The sequence below is a fragment of the Schistocerca nitens genome, chromosome 9, assembly GCF_023898315.1.
Source record: "Schistocerca nitens isolate TAMUIC-IGC-003100 chromosome 9, iqSchNite1.1, whole genome shotgun sequence".
NCBI lineage: Eukaryota > Metazoa > Arthropoda > Insecta > Orthoptera > Acrididae > Schistocerca > Schistocerca nitens.
Genome location: NC_064622.1, coordinates 68,505,923 through 68,524,473, shown reverse-complemented (window position 1 = coordinate 68,524,473; position 18,551 = coordinate 68,505,923).

Sequence of the window (18,551 nt, the reverse complement as noted above, 5' to 3'; positions counted from 1 at the left end):
CAGTGCGTTATGGGAGTGGCGACTGGGTGGGAGAAAGGAGGCGGCTGGGGCAGGGAAGAGGAAGGATAGTACGGTGGGGATGGTGGATAGTGAAGTGCTGCAGGTTGGGCAACGGGTAGGGGAGAGGTGGGGCAGGAGGGGGAGGGGCAGGGGGGGGTGGAAGTAGCAGAAAAGGAGAGAAATAAATAAATAAAAAAGGAGTTAAAATGCAGAGGTAAAGAGTAATCAGGTAAAGTCAATGTAAAATTGTTATGGGGAAACTTCTCATTTAAAGTGAATAAAGATTGTAGAAAAAGGCTAGTAGCTGTGTTTAATGATGAAATTAAGGTGAAGCGTATCCAAAATCGCAAAATAGGTTTAGGAGAAGAAAAGAACAGGCAGATCCTTGATCAGGTGAATCCATGGGCAGAATGACTTGTACTGATTTATGTAGGTACTGTACGAAAGGTGTAAGGATAGGCACACCCATGGAAGGGATGGTCTATAGCTTAGTCATTGGGGGAATGACCTGCACCATTTTTGTGTGTGTGTGTGTGTGTGTGTGTGTGTGTGTGTGTGTGTGTGTGTGTGTGTGTGTGTGTGTGTGTGTGTGTGTGTGTGTGAAGGGAGAAAGGGGGACACCTGCATCTATAATACTACAGGGATTTGACATAGTGTCTGGCCTTAGAATGAGTGAAAGTACAGTTAATACATAAGTGTAAAGTTGATAGTGACTGATTGTCATGATATGGAAGTTTTCTCCTAATTAGCTATGAAACTGAATAGACCTACCCAGTAACAAAGTAAAAGGATGGTTTGGAGCAGAGATGTTACACACAAGTTAACAAGAGTCTGTTCTGAGACTTGACTCTGAAGATCGTATAGTAGACATATGCCCGACAGGCAACTCCCCAGGTAACAACATAAGAAAGTTTTGGAAAGTACGTTGAAACTCACATACACATAATAATTTCAAATCAAATAAGACTGTAACTCTCCAGTAATAGATAAATGAAAAGAAATCTAGATACCACAGCTAATAGCATAAATACACAAACCACAATAACAAGTTTTAACAATTATTTTATTTAATTCTTGTCAAGAACATTCATATACATATTAAAATGATATATCTATCTTTGTAAAAAGAGTGGTCATACTGTATTAGATAAACAGAAGAAGTAAGTGAGATGAACACTCATAAGGTAACACTACATAGTTAAAATTAAAAGAGCAATACTAAAAATAGAATCAATTAATGGGAACTCCAGGTAGGAATATCAACTAGGAATATCAACATTGTAGGAAGAGACAGGTTGCTACTTACTGTAAAGAAGACATGTCAAGTTGCAGACAGGCACAATTAAAAGACACTCACATAAAACTCTTACTGACACCCCCATTCCCCCCCCCCCCCCACACACACACACAAGAAAGCACACCTCACTCAGCCATGCGGTCTAATGCACTGCTTCCTGAGCGCGAAGGCATACTGGTCCCTGGCGCGAATCTGCCCAGCGGATTAGTGTCGAAGTCCAGTGTCCCGACCAGCCTGTGGATGGCTTTTAAGGCAATTTTCCATCTGCCTCAGCAAATGCAGGCTGGTTCCCCTTATTCTGCCTCAGTTACACTGTGTCAGTGTTTGCTGCACAACCACACAATAACCCTTGGTTCAGTGTGGGGCGCTGATGGGGTGGGTGGACTGCTGTGGCCTGTTGTGGAGTTGTGAACCACTGAGGGCTATGGCGGGATGAAGCCTCTCTGTTGTTTCTAGGTCCCCGGTTTAATACATGCATACATACTACATACATACACCTCACTCACACATGACCACCAACTCCAACATCTTGGACTGGAACTCCAGCATCTCAGACTGGAATGCAACATCATGTGGAATGCAAGCAGCAATGTGGAGGGGCAGGGAAGGGGAAGGGATAGTAGTGTACAGGTGGGGGGAGAGATGAATGCTGTCTGGTGGAGGGGGCAAGGACTAGACTGCCAACAGACAGTTGTGTGGCAGGGAGGTGGAGAAGAAAAGAAGTGGGGACATATGGGTGGATGCGTTGGCTCAGGGCTGCAAACAAACAGGGTGGGAGATGAGAATGGGGAGGAGATGATAGGACAGAGGGGGTGGAAACTGTTGAGTGGAGGGTGTGGGGACAGTATGTTACCATAGGTTGAGGCTGGGACAATTATAGGAGTGGAGAAATATGTAATATCAGCATGTGAGTGATCTTGAATGGTGCAGAATTATTGGTTCTCAGAGAATGAATTTGTCATACTATGACACTGTGGTTTGTACAGGGCACATTGCTATGACAGTAATGCATGCATGGAATCAGTGGATATAAGAGGGCTGAACACAGTGACAAGTGAGTATTGGACCATACAATGTGACCAGAGTGCTTGATGACCAGTACCTTGTCCACATCCTTGTGGCAAACAGAATAACTTAGTCCACAGTGTTGGCTCAATGTTGGAGCACTACAGTGGATGTGGACATGTCTGCATCAGTGGTTCAAAGATGTCTGCTGAAGGCTGGAGGGGCAGCACACAAATGTTTGTGTTGGCTCCCATTGACTAGAAACCACTGACACCTCAGACTGCGATGAGCACATGAAAGCCATGATTGGAATGCTGAATGGGAAAATGTAGTGTTTCCTGATGAATCTTGCTTCAGCTTTTCCTACATTGATGGCTGCATAAATGTTAAAAGCTATCATGGTGAATGCAATCAGGCTGTCTGCATTGATGAGCAGCATAGCAAACAGACACCAAGTGAGATAGTTTTGGGGATTACTGGCTATAAAATGCAGTCTTTCCTTGTGCATGTTGAGAAAAATCCGAACAGCAGCCTCTGCCCTAAGCAGGTTTTTGAGCCTGAGGCAAGGCCCCTCCTTAGGCAACTCCACATACCATATTTCGGCAGGACACATGTGGCAAGGAATGTGCACGCCTCCTTTGAAGTCAATCATTATCGTTGCTTCCCTGGCCTGAATGTCCACCTGACGTGTTGCCCATTGAACATGTCTGGAATATGACTGGTTGGCAACCTGACAATTTTAGTCCATTCAGAGCACCTTTTATCCATACGGCTGAAGACTATAATGCACGGAGAAGTCTGGAGGAAGCAATTATCAATTAGATGATGCCAAATGCTGATAATTATTGTAATGATGAAGAATGTTCATTACATAAGTTTTGGTAACAAGTGATTATAATTAAATTGATGATGTTCTGAGAAACATTTTAGTTACGTCTGAGCCGTGGTAAAAATTGCTGTTTTGAAGAGCACTCCGCAGCGAATAATGTGAAGCAGTCGCCCTCCGTTTCTGGCGGTGACACCACTAAGGCAATCGCAGCTTTGGTGCCTCCCTCTGGTGGGAAACAGGAAAGGTTGCCTGTTCACGCGCATTTAAGGGGGCTATGAGTTCGCCAGTCAGTAGTCGGAGGCAGTTGGTCAGCCAGGGCAGTCTGTCAGTCTGGGCGAGTCTGGTCAGTTGGTCAGCCAAGTTAGTCTGGGTCTATCTGTCGTCTGCATTGGTGAGGCGGTTAGTGTCTGTCGGTTGTCTGGGGTGTTAGTATATGTTAGGCCGCCAGTCTGCTCGAGTTTGCTCAGGCAATGGGCATCGGCAGTTGGATCGATCGGTTGGTCGGTCGCGCACTGGGACACAAGATGAATTGTCTGCCTGGAGCATCGGCGCATGTGAGGTCACCATGTGAGTCCTGTGGGCAGTGCCATATAGAAAGGGGTAGTGGCTTTGCGGCCAACATGAGAGCAACAGGAATCAACCCACGACATCGGTCTGGCCGGGGCGAGCTGCGACGCTGTGAGACGGGAGATCGGCGCGCATTCCTGCATCCGTTGAAGTGGCTGACAGCGGACGGTTCGGGAGAGCATTGGGGGTGCTGCACCAGGTCTTCACCAGAAATCACAGTTATTAGAAGTTAAGTGATCTGTGATATGTTGTTTCAGTTACTTGTTAAATTCTACTTGTTTTTGCTCGTTTGTCTCTCGTCTGCATTTGTTAGGCAGTTAGTGTCTGTCTGTCTGTCGGTCTGCCATACGTTAATAGGTGCCTCTGTCATATTTGTCAGATTCGGTGTTAATGAATTTATTGCTTAAAGGCCGAATTCTTGAAATATGTTTTTATCTTGCCTATCATTTTGCGAGGTGGTATATGTGTAATGTAGAGCATGTTGTACATTTTATGTAAGTCTGCATTTTATGGGTTTTATTTAAATAGTCATTTTAGGTTACAAGGTTGCCACCCTTCCAACGTAAGAGTCCCTAAAAAAAATAATAATAATAAATAAATAAAAAATTGCACTTTCGGTGGCAAATAATTTGAGAGTTGTACCATTTCCATCCCTCTTACAGGGTGCATAGTTTACATGTTTGTGTGAATTGTTAAAAATTATTTTATTTAAAGTAATCTGGTGTGTTGCAGATTTGCACCAGTGTACTCTTTCAGAGGTTGTTGTGAGCGGTCATAACTACAGCCGTGTTGAAAGGGAGCATGCAAACTTCTCAGCCCGAAGGCTCATACTGTTAATATTGTTCTTTCCGCCTCTAAATAAAATTGTAACTTGATATTTCAAGGGTGCTTTTCTGCTTATAATTTTAAATCTGTTTTTGAAAAAGTTTTTAGGAATAAAATTCACATTTGTTAAAAGTAATTTCATTTTCCATCCGTTACTTCCTGGCATCTACTTCCACGCTCACCTAGTGCGATTAAATGTGCTAATGTTCTTGATGAATCAATAGTAAATAAAGTAAATTCTTTAAGAAAATATTTTGAAAGTAAATTCATGGTTTAACGTCCATTAATTGATGAATCATGGAGTAGGTTGCACAAAATAATAGTTCCACTTTTTATCACCAGGTGAAAAAAATGACACTGCAATTAGTCAGAATGTGGTGTGGCTGCAGGGAAAGGAGAGGAATGATCAAACACATTATAACAGTGGTTCTGGTATATTTATTAGGATATGGTCACAAGTTACAACATGGGGTCAATATGGTCTCCCAACTTAGCAACATGCTGCACCCATACCACTTCATGGTCGACAGTTGCTCACTGCATATCCAGTGTAAACAGAGTGATATGTTGTTGTATGTTATCCTTCAGACCAAGAAAAGTCCAGATACATCCCTAACAAACACAGTCTTTCAGATATCCCCACAACCAAAAGTCACATGAATTTAGGTCAAAGATCTGGAAGACCACACATCTTGAAACTGCCTACAGGTGATGCAGTCATTCCCATAGGTTTCTCAAAGCAAATCTTTCACCTGGCAAGCAACATGTGGTGTCACATCTTGCATGAAAATAGTGCTGTGGATACAGTTGTGTTCTTACAAAGCTGGGATTATGTATTGCACTAGGAGGTCCTTATAAAGTGTTGCAGATGTCACTATACATGTAACAGGCCAGTGAGGCATCACCTCCTCAAAAGAAAAGTGGACTGAGAAAGAAGGAGCACGTGCATCCACACCACACCATAGGAAAAGCTGAGTACAATGGATGTTCCTAGAAAACATGCGGTGTAGTAGAACCCCATGTACAACAGTTCTGTACATTCATGGACAGTGCAGAGTATAATGTGCCTTGTCCCTCCTAATAATATTTCCCAGCCACATGTTATCCACTTCTATGCATGCCAAAAAATGAAGGGCAGAGTCATGGTGTTTTAGTGTATCTTGAAGCTTCATTTGGTGAACATTCTGTATCTTGCAGGGATACCAATGTAAAATGCACCACAAAGTCTTTTGAACTGATGACTAGGGGAGGGACAATTCCCATCACACGGCTCAAGCACTGGCTGCAGAAATTGAGGCACGTGCTGCCTGGTTGGTTATAGCTACAGCAACTTCGATGACAACTGCCACGGGAATGTGCCGCTTCCCTCTCCCTGTTGTACTACCTAATTCACCTGTTTCTTCAAATTTCTTGATCATATTCATTAGGCCATTTATTAACATGAGGCCTCTTATCAGCCTTTTCTATTTATTCTTGCCACACAGTGCTGCTATTGCAATAAAACACCTTTACCAGCAGTGGATGGTCTTTCTTCTCAACAGCAATTTTGTTTCATATGGAAAACTTCTGCCTTCATTAACCCTTTATGTTAACAGTCATTTCACAAAAGATATCAACATGTGTCGTCAAGAGACAAACAGCATATTGATGTCAAAACAGGAAACATTTCACATTCTGACTGCTTACAGTGCCATATTTTCCCCTCGTGGCAGAAAGTGGAACACTTATTTTTTCCAACATACTCTGTGAGCTCACCAATTAATGAACATACCTATAATGTTTCAGGATTCTGTGATGTATACAGACAGCATTGCAGCACTCAAACACCATCAGTTTAATTATAACCAACTAGTGTATAGCAATTTTTCCAAAAAATTTAGTTACTGTACGATTGATAAATTATCTATGAATAAATTATAACAACAATATTGTGAAAAGGAAAGATTGCTACTCACCACAAAGAGAAAACACTGAGTTGCAGACAGTCCTCCTTCAGAAACAGAAAAGACATTCACACAAGCACAAGCAAAACTCTTTCTCTCTCTCTCTCTTTTCTTTTTGACACACACACACACACACACACACACACACACACACACACACACACACACACACACACACAATTTATCAGTGATGAATATTAGTCACCAGTGAGTGAGCAAATAATATGTAGGAAGCTAACTCTCACTGGTTCATATCTTCAGGCTAGCAGTTGACAATTGACATCATCCAGCCCATCATGAGAGGGCACTTCGAACCTTGGTTCATAGAGCCCACATCATCTCAGACCCTGAAAGTTTTTTAGCTGGGTTATCTCGTCTCAAAGTCATCTTTTACCAGAATAGTTACAGTGAATGACAGATCACACATTCATCATTCAATCAATCAACTGTGAATTGGGTAAGTGATGAAAATAACAAGGTGGCACCCAAGTCTATGGGCTGTTTGCCTTGCAGAGCTAGCATTTCCAGCGTGATTGGTCATATTCTGCAGAAACACATGAAGTGTGTTTTTCAACTCCCATCAAAGAAGAAGGCTTCTTAGGATAAGTAAAGGGTGACATGATTTGTGTAAGGCGGGTGTCTGCCATATCCCTTGGAGTTGTGTTGTCATACGTTGGTTAGACCATCAACTGCAAGGCACTGATGTACTGCGTGTAAGTGTCACACCTGCTTACAACAGCTGAGAAAATGTGCTATTGAAGAACATTGCCTTGGTATTGGTCATCCTAGGGAACATAATAACACAGAGATTCTAGCATGCAGTTCTAGCTATTGGGATTGTGTTATTAAAGAAGTGACCTTCTAATTACAGGAAGTTTTACTTAAATTCTGCCTTGAATCCTACTCTCTCATGATCAAACAACAGAGGGACAGACACAATGCCACTTGCTCACCAATTGGTGATTAATATCAGCTTTCAATAACTTTTGATGTTGGTCATCTTTGGCCATTTGGAGGTGATAGCTGTTCACAGTGAGCATGTCACATGCCAGTGGATGCCCTGCATACATCTGTGCCATGAAAATGACAGGGCATGCATCTGTCAGAATATCAGTGCTTATCAGAGAGGCCACCTGACTGTGTTCCCATAAGCTGTTTGAATACTTTATACATCGAGAGATACAGAAGTTTCACATAGATTGTGCTGTAGTGAAGCTGTTCACAGGTTGTTAAACCATAGTCTTTCCTCCTATTCTAATCCAAGCAAAGATGCTCATGCGTGAATTAATAACTATTTTGTTGTAAGGGGGCATATGACATGCCTCAAGTAACCCTCAACAGAGTGATTAGTATTGTGGCAGATTTAGGTTGATCAGGGTCCTCAGTACAGCAAAATCAGGCCATGCATCCCCCCACCCCAAAAGAAAGAAAAGCATGTATAGTAATGATATATGTTAACCATATTTTTATACAAATAAAAATATGTACTATTAATGTTTTACCTCCACTATAGACACAAAAGAAGTGCAGATATTGGCTGCACGCAGGCAGTGATTGCAATCAATGGCTCAGTGGTCAGAGTGTCTGACTAGTAAACAGGTGATCTGGGTTGCAAGCAGGCGTCGATTGAAATCAGTGGGGAAAGTTGAACATTTGCGCCAGACTGGGATTCAAACCCAGGTCTCCTACTTACTAGGATGATGCTCTTACCACTGAGCCAGATTCAGCAATCATCACAACTGCATAGACAACCCCAGCACACTGCCCATCAGAACCAAGCACTCAACTTATCCACACACTACTAATTTAGTGCCCCTTGCCCATTATCCTCATTATTCACTGCATTTCACTGATTACTTTAAGAATCAGTGTGGCCAAATTGATGAAGAGTGCAGAGTGGTAGGGCTTGAGAATGGTTCAGGAGAGGGGGCCCAGCGAGATGGAAGCTCATAGCTGCTGGGCATAGTTTGGCTACTGTAGAGTGATGGCTCTGTCAGACAGGTTGGAGACACAGCCAGCATGACCCAGGAGTGATGGTGAGTTGAGTGCTGGGGGCCCTCTGTTGTGGCCAATATCTGGCCCAGCATGGAGGAACTGGATGAGATACAGAGTGCAATTCTGTGCAAAGGACTGCTCTGAGGCAAAGGGAGCTCCGATTAAGGGACTGTATATTTTGGTTGGCATTTGTCCCAGAGCAACTCCTGATGTGAACTTCCTCTGGGTGGCTGGGTGACATCATTTATAGTGCCTAGTGGAAGAATACTGGTGGTGGTCAGTGAGCATCAGATCGCTGGCGAAGAATTGATGATTGTAAAGACAGAACTATTTATGGCACCTCTGATGCCTCTAGCAAGGGAGCTGGTGCTCCTTGTTACCGTGTCAGCTGTGTAGATGTTGTTGATGACAAACATGGTGTGCTTACATTGCCATCATATTGTTTATCCTGCATCTCCCGCGGTGGTGTTGCCAGCAGCATGGAGAGGTGGCCGTCTACAGGTCACATCTATGTTGATTAATGGTGGATCCCACGGGATACAATAATTAAGCAAGTGCAAAAGAGATACTCATCCAACTCCAGTGGCAAATACCACAAAGAAAAGCACTGTGCATTGTGGTGTGGTTCATTGTTAAAATTATGAAAGCATATGTTCCTAGAAGAGAGTTAATCATCGCATTGTTTCCTATGCCGTATATCTTGCTAAAAGTCCATCAAGATAAAATAGATGTATCTCAGCAGCAGTTTCTTCTCCCATGGATTATTTGGGACTGGAGCCTCAGTGTAGATGTACTACATTGTGATACTCGCTGAAAAATGGGATGTGGAAGTACAACACTGACTACTTTAAATAATGTAGCTGACAGGTACACACTTGTGTTTCACAGTACTTTACTTTCACTTTTCACCCCCCCCCCCCCCCCCCAATAAGACACAGTTCTATATGGCCAGTGCACTATTGTTTTAACTTTCCATGAGCCTCATTAATAGTTTGCAGGCAAACCACCACATTCTGCTACAATAGTTTACTATTGAATGCCTATGAGCAGTGAAAACCTAACCATGAAGTTCACAGTTCTTGAAGAATAATCAGGTACATATGGAGCAGACACTGTAATTGTTTTAACACACAGCCTAATTATGTATCACTTATTTCACAGTTAAGTTGAAGCAGTGATGTTGTTCTAACCAACATAGGTTTCTCGTCTGAAACTCAGCTGTGGACTGACTGTCTCGGGACCAAAAATCAGGCCCTTATATGTCCTCACAACAGTAGATCCTGAAACTACAGCTTGTTCGGAGTTTAAAAAATGTTCAAATGTGTGTGAAATCTTATGGGACTCAACTGATAAGGTCATCAGTCCCTAAGCTTACACACTACTTAACCTAAATTATCCCAAGGACAAACACACACACCCATGCCTGAGGGAGGACTCGAACCTCTGCAGGGACTAGCCGGTTCAAAGTTTAATTTACAGAAATTACAATTAAAACTTAACTCATTAAATTAACTAAATACATTGAAAAATTGATTCTTTTTAACAGTTTCTTCCACTACAAGAGTTAGGTTGAATTATTTGTTTAAATCATGAAATTAACATATATCGTTATGCTAACAATACTTTTGACAAACTGTTAATTACTTTGGAATTAATTAAGGGTAGGCTTTGCTAACATGTTTTCGAACTGAGCCAAATAGATCCTTTAAGAATACTGTTAATTGTTCCCCCAAATGTTTATAATTAGTACAGAATTTATATTTGTTTATACATCAACAATAGAATTTAATTTATGAAACAATCACTGATTTCACCCTATAATGAAAGTATTAACTGGGAATAATCAGAATAAATTAGAAAAATCAAATACATACATAAAACTAAGCCCAAAATTAGATCTGGTTATATTCTTTAAAACTGAGAGCCAACCTTTCTCTTTTATGAAAATGCAGGTTATACTCACATATGTTAATGGTAATTACTTAAAAGTGAAAAAAATCGAATTTAAGGAGGCAGATGGCAAAACAAGAGGGGAAGTAAAAATATCCCAGCTTGCTACGTCATGGGGGGGGGGGGGGGGCGGACACAGGGGAGCACAAATTACCCTCAACTCAGCTATGTTCTGTAAGATATCTTATGGAGTACAGATGTGAATGTACATGCTTCCAATTATTTTGAGTCATTACAGTAGGACAAATCAGCATGTTATCGAGAGGCAGTACAGGAGATCACATTTTTCCAGTCTGTAAATGCAGTTGCAAAGGTGGCAGGAAAAGATGGTGAAAGAACACTCATAGAAAGTGCAAGCAAACATGCTTCACTACCTTTTGCTTATATGTAATCTTCCAACAGCCACATTCCCTGTTTGTGAATGCTGTAATACTATATTACAGTAGGAGTTAAATCAGGAATTTCAACAAAAATTAACAGAATTTCATTGTATTGTTAAATGTGAAAACATGCTATTGGTGGGCGCACATGCACATGTGCCCGCGCATGCCTCCCCCACCCCCTCCCCACACACCCACACACACACACACCCACACACACAAACTGCACAGCTCCACTATGCTGGCTTAATACACAATGCCGGAACTGCAGTTCTGCAGGTAGACTGGGGGGGGGAGTTGTGTCAGTTGGAGGGGAGGGGGGGGGAGGAAGAAAGGAATTGAGGAGCAGAGGGAGGGTTGGGGAGGAAGGGTGGCTGATGACTCAAACTTCAAGGAAGACAACAGATGTAATGGCTAGCAATTTGACATACTGGTGCCAGAACTGTTTAGTTTGTGCAGCACACAATGATGATGACATGCAATAGTGGATTAGGGCAGGTTGACAGAACAGAGTCCAAAGGAGAGACTGTGGGGAAGAGTGTATGAGTGCCAAAGAGATTGAGGCCAGGAGAATTATGGGAACAAAGAGCACTTTGCAAGTATAACTCCCATCTATGTAGTTCAGAAAATATAGAACTGGGAGGAGGATTCAGATGACATGAGATGTGAAGCACCCAATGACTATGATCATGTTGTGCTCAGCAGCTTGTTTTGCCATTGGGTGGTCCACTCTGCTCTTGACCATCGTTTGGCAGTGGCCATTCATTTTGATGAGGAATTGGTTGGTAGGCATGCTCACATGAAATGCTGTGCAAAAATTGCAGCAGAGCTTGTATATGACATTACTTTCACAGATTGCACTACCACTGATGAAATAGGCTAAGCCTGTCATAGAAATAGAGTAGGATGTAGGATGTGCTGAGTGGATTGGACAAGTCTTGTATCTGTGCATTGTTGTGTCCTCATCATTGGATGCAACCGGAGCTGATGCCCTGAGACAGTTTCCAACATGCGCTGAAACTTATTTTCTCTAGCTTGATGGTTTGTTTGTTCAAGAGCATTAAAATGTTTGCCTGCCTTTTACTCAAAACTGAATGTACTGTTCTCTGTTATAAAAAGTTGAACTGAAATTACTAATGCAAACAATGTGTCTCAGTGTATACATTTACATAGAGACAAAACTAACTGGCTTTCACTGTGCAGGAAATTAGATCAAAACTGTTACTCAAAAACCACTACCAAAAACAAACAGTGCCTTGCCAAAAAATTGAAATTTTGAAATTAAATAGCAACACTATGGTACACACTCTGATTAAAATCTGAATTACAAAGAAAGTGCATACAATTTGCGTGATGGAAACACGAGATGAGAAACGAAAGGTCAACAAAATATGGAAAGAATTTCACCCGAAAAATTACAGCATAATCAGCAGCAACAGCACAGAATGAAGAAATCACACCAGCTAAAATATGCTAAAGAAAAACTAAACAACTAGCAGAAAGATTGATTTTCTCATACTAAAAAAAAACTTCTTACTTGAAATGAAGATATTAATCCATTCATTGTTATGACAATGCTGTATTTTAACTCTTATTTCACAAGAACATAAAACTCACAGAAAACCAAAAACTTTACTTTCCTTACAAAAGTCTTACAAGAGAATGCTTTTACGATTATGCAAATTGAAATGAATTAAACTGAACTGACCTAAACTGAGGTGGGGAGGTGAACTGCTCCGTTGCAAGAATTGCTAACATTATCAGTACACACCAGCAAAAATTATCACCTCAAAAACATATCCATAATGCAAATCCATTCTCTCTGGTCCATAAATGCTGTATCAGTAAGTCCTCTCCCAGGAGGCACCGCCTTATCATAGCACTGTCTGTGCAAGCGGGAGAGTTTGTGTGCTTCAGTGAAGCAGGGAGTTATGCCAGTGGTAGCGTAGCTACTGGCAGGTCCAACCTAACCAGACAGGCCTCAGCAGAGAAGCCAGACCAAATGTGCCTTACAACAACCTGTCTTTCTTTCCTTTCCTTACCCATCCCTACTTCCTTCCGCTTCAACCTGTCCCAGGGGCTGAAACACCTCAGCACTTTGCACACCTCCAGTTGTCCTAGACACTATGCCACTGGGACACAAGATTACAAAGCTGTCAGGGACCATGTGATTGTTGTTGTGCAGGAACATTTTCTCATTAAAAAAAATAACATGCACAGGCACCTTTTGGAGGACATACCAGTGCCAAATGATGTTTTTGCCTGCTAACGGCACATTCTGGTGGAAAAACTAAGTGATGCATAGAAAATCACAGTGCAGATAACAACACAGTCCTTCATTCGCTAGCCAAACAGAGTGTTACACCTAATCTGAGAAAAGTGTGCATTAATTGTTTTACCCCTGGTGTGGTGTTTGCCTGCTCTATTTCTTCATTGATAGTCCTCGGTGTTGACGTACTGCATTTTTGTACTGGCTGAAAAATGGGGGGTGGAAGTGCAACACTGACTGCTATTAATGATGTAGCTGACAGTTGCACAGTTGTGCTTCACAGTTCTTTACTCTCATGTTCACAACCCACCAATATTAAACAGATATATGGCCAGTTCACTATCGGTAAACTTAGATAAGCCTCATTAATAGCTTGCAGGCAAACATCAGCAGACTGCTACAATAGTTTCTGTTGAACATCTATGAGCAGTAAATACCTAACCACACAGTTCACTATTTCTCAAATACACTGAACAGACACTGTCATTGTTTTAACACATGGCCTATTCATGTTACACTAATTCCACTGTTCAGTTGGCACATTACTCTAATTGATACAGACTTCCCATCTGAAAATTGGCCATGGACTGACTGTCTCTGGACCAAAAATCGGGCCTTTATATATCCTACAATAATAGGCACTGAAACTATATATTGTTCGATGTTTAAGTTACAGAAATTACAATTAAAACATGACTCATTCAATTAACTGAGTACATTGAGAAATGCCTCCTTTTTAATAGTTCCTTCTATCACAAAGGTTAGGCTGAATTATTTGTCTGAATAATGAAATTAAAAGATATAGTTATGCAAACAATGCTTTTGGCTGGCTTTGCTAATATATTTTTGAATAGAGCCAAATAAATACTTAAAGAATCCTAGTAGTTCTTCTTCAAAATGTTTATAATTAGTACAGAATTTATAGTTGTTTATAAGTCAACATGTAGGGAAGCAGCATACTCACGCCTTATAAAATTCACATCAGTCTTTCCATTGTGTGCCAGCCTAGTCCGCTGTAACTAGCTCTGACGTCATAAATATTGCGCAATACTTTAAAATGAACTAAATAACCTGAAACATTTCTAGCATGTCAGGAGTAATACAAAATCAATATGTGTTGGATATCAGTTCAATAACTTTAACCATTTTCGAAATTTGGATGTTTTTCTGTAAAAATCATTGGCGCAACAGAAAAGAGCTAGAAACTTAAAAATTTATATTTAGATTCCTTTTGCATAATAATTTAGTAGAAACAGTATTCTGGATCTCACAAATTAACATTTTATTTGAAATTCATGATTTTCTGGTTTTTGTCTTAGAAATTAAGGAATCAAGATAGATTAAGTAGTCGAATAAATAAAGCTAGGATGTTTAAATTTAAGTAGAAGGGAGATCCGCTATAATCATAAAGATGTGAGAAGTTTCAACAGAATAACTATAAAACTATAGCTATAGCGTATCTCCAAAGAGCAAGTTCAGAGCTCGTCTACTGCGTGTAGTGTAATTAAATTAATTCTCTCACCCAAAATATTTGACTTAGCCACATCAGACTTTTATTATGATTACTTACTTGTGTGCTGATTGCACAATTAAATTGAAAGCTTCATCGGCCGTCAGCAAAAGAAGCAATGATTTATTCGATAACTTGAAGTGGTGCATTACTATCCCAGCGGCTAGTTGGGAGAGCAGATTTGATCAGGCATTCCCTTAGCCGTCCGCACCACGGCTTTATATGTAAGAATGCTGTGTGGGAAAAGGAAGGCCCCAGTTCTCTCCAGACGCTGATTAGCGCACCACCTGTGCCGGGAGTCGCGTCGTGTCGCGACGATATCGTTGATATAAACAGCCTCGGATGCAGTAATAAGTTACTCGGGATACGCGTAACCATGAAATCATTTTTGGGTGAAGTGTTAATTTTGGGATGATGTTAATGATCTATCTTTAGTTTGCGTATGTCGTATTTTCACGTGCCGCCGCAGGACAGACATTCTACCATTATTAGCGTGGCGTTTGATGAACATTATCATCAAATTATGGTGATCATTCACTTAAACATTTAATTTGAACAGTTATAGCTGCATCAGCACATTAGACTCTGAACTGCTCTGGTAGTTGGATTGTGTGGATTCTTTTTGGTCTGTGACTTTCAGAATATAGTGAACATTTTAGAGAGAATGGTTTTTGATTATGAATCCCAGACAATCTCCTAATTCCTCAAAGCTATAAGCTGTAGCTATAAATGTATTTCTCAGATGAAGTGGGCACTAGGAACTCTAACTACAGGCTTCACGTTTTGCTAATCACTTTCTGGTTGCCAATATTGTAGTTAGACAGCCAGTGTTGAGAACGGCAAACAGCATAAATACAAAACATTTATTCTATTATTCCACCCGCCGCCCCACATATGTTGCTAATCGGCAGGGAAACAAACTGAGTAAAAGTGAAAGTGATTTTTAAATATTCGGATTCGGAAGTGAAATGCGACATGCAACTGAGCAATGGAACAGTGATAGACAGTGTTACGTGTGCATGTTGACGACGCAATTGGATTAACAACGCATCTGGATTGACGGGGTTGGCGCTGAGTCTAGCTGCACTGCTGGCATCGCGAGAAGTCAGTCTCGCCGCACCGCAGTCATCCGTCGGAGCAACCGGAGCCGCGTCTGCTGTTGCGGGCTACGCCCACAACACAGCAGTTGTTGAAGTGCCGTCTGCAGTTCAACGTGCCGCATCACATTAGTAATCCTGGTACGCCGTGTCAGCAACGCCATACGTCGTGCAGAAGGAACTAAGTTAAGTGAAAAGCTGTTAAAACTTTTACTAACCTGCACTAAAAGACTGTCGGCGATGGAAGGAACTGTAAATCCAGACAACGGTTCAAGTGTAAATATGCATGAAAATAGTAATGTTAAAGTGAAATCCGAACTAGTGTCTCCTGACAGTAGTGTGAAAAAGGGCAACGATTCAATAGTAGAGACCTAGAGACCCCTGTAGTAAAGCAGAAATCAGAAAGTGTTAAGTTATTGGATGATAGTTTCTCTGATGAATTAAAAATGAAACAGTCATCAGAGATGGTAGAGTTTAAAAAGGAGAAGTTAGATATGACTGATCAATCAGAAGTTTCATTTAGTTTTGATGATTCTGGTGTTGGAGCTAGTTTTTCATCACCTGAGTGTGATAAAAAGCCAGCTAGTGAGCAACCCAAAGATACTGGTGCTATTGATTTAAATGTAATATTACAAGCAATAGCTGCCAGTAATGCAAAAATGTCAGCCAGTAATGCTAGAATGACAGCTGAGTTAAAATCTGATATAATTGAGGTAAATAACAGGATTGTGGCCAGCCAAACCAATTTTAATAAACAGTTTGAGGCAATGGACAATAAATGAGAATCCAATAAAGCTGGATTAGAAACTTCCTTCAAGACTGGCTGCAATAAGTTGAAAGAGGATCTGGACAGTTTAAATTATAAAATTGATTACAACCATGAGGATATTAAGAAAAAGGTTGCCCAACAGTTATCTGAGATGTATAAAACAGTAAAATCTGAAGTTGCTGAGGTTCGCAAAGACTTCCAAATGGAAGATGCAAAGCTGGAGCACGAGTTAACAGAAAAGATCATGGCGGAATCTGAACTGTGCTCAGATAGGTTTAAAGATGTTAATATAAAAGTAAATATATGTCAAGCAGACGTAGATGCAATCAAAACTGATACTACTCATATTGTGCAAAGAGTAGATAATGTTGAAATGAGAGTAGAAAATATTAGTACTAACATTGTTAACATTGAGAGTAAAGTAGCTTCAGTAACTTCTGGTAATGGTAATATACAACAAGTTGTAGCTGCAAACGCCGCATTTATCGGATGTCGGCAGTTCTTGTGGTTCGGTCCAGATAAAAAAAATCCACCCGCTAGATTTCTGGAACGATTTTGAAGATGTGATTCCACCAACTTGGTCTGAACGAGAGAAAATCTCATTTATTAGAAGCCATTTAGCAGGTGACACCATGCGTTGGTCAGCTGATGTTATGATGAAGTGTGAAACATTAGAGGAATTTAAAACAGCTTTCATTAATGAGTATTGGTCTAGCAATAAGCAAAATGAAGTGTTGAGAGAATTTTGGAGTGGAAAACGCTTCAATGCAGGCAAGGAATCTATTAAAGAGTTTGTCAGGTCATGGATCTCACGATTGTCACATTTGGCCGAAAAGCTAAAACCTGAAATGATAATACTAGGTCTTGAAACCAAACTGCCATGGTATTGGCAAACTAGAATTATATCTGCCCCTAGAGACAATCTGGATCGTTTCATTGAATATTTGGTGCGTGTAGAGCGTGTGGCTGCCAATGAGGAGCAAGCACGTAATAAAAGAAATGCTAATAACACTAGTAGTAATTTTAAGAATGAGCAGAATGGCAATGTAAACATCAGAACAGTAGGTGTTCGCCATCCTAAGAAAGGTAGGAATTGGAGAAATAATTACCAGAACCAACAATGGCATCCAAATGATAGTAATTTTGTTCCTAACAAAAATGTGCAAGTAAACAACAATGTTGAAAGCAATGCTGTGCCAGTTAACTATAATGCAAATAAAGGTAACAGTAGTAGGCAGAGGCTGGAAAACTAGTTTCCGTCTATGAGGATACTGGCGCTCACCAGGCGGTTGCTTTTCCTAAGCCAGTAATTACAGTAATTAGTATGACAGATCAGAATACTCAAACTGAGGATTCGGATGATGGGTCGGTAGCACCCAATGATACTGCAGAAATATTAAACCACTCACAGTATTTGATAGATACTGTGTTAGAGACGCTTTCTAAGTGGGAAGAGAAAGAGAAGGCGCAGCAGTGCAACAGTAGGGAAGAGCTACAAAATACTGAATTGTCAGGTGAAGACGCAGAAGAAATTCATGCTTATATTTACGATGAGGATGATGTGCTCTTATCTAAAGTGCCTGTGCAGGATGTTGATACTGTACTAATAGATTTAGGACAGGAGGTAAGTGAGAATGTAGAGGATAGCTTGTTGGGGGTCGATGAACCCAGTAGCTGTGACCAGTTGTCACTGGAGAAGAAACCCGACGATAATAGTGAAAGTGGTTTAGCTGTAACTAGTGTTATGCCCAGTCTGGAGGCGCAGAATTGCTCAGACTACAGTAATTTGGTTCATGTTCAGCAAACTAAATGTAATGAAGTCATGCGGTGTTTCGATTTAAAATTAATAGACTGACTGGAAAAGGCAGCTGAAAATGTAGTTCAGGAAACCCCTACACACTTTGACCTAAATGTAATGAAGACAGATGTTGATCACTTTCGTTGGAGACAAATCCAAAAGGAACTATTGGATGAGTTTGAGGAACCACCTGTACAACCTAGAATAAGCCATCCTATAATAATAGTGAATATGTTGGGTATCAATGTACGTTGTCTCTTAGACAGTGGAAGTGAGGTGAGTGCGATATCTCAGTCCTTCTTTGATGCATTACCTGG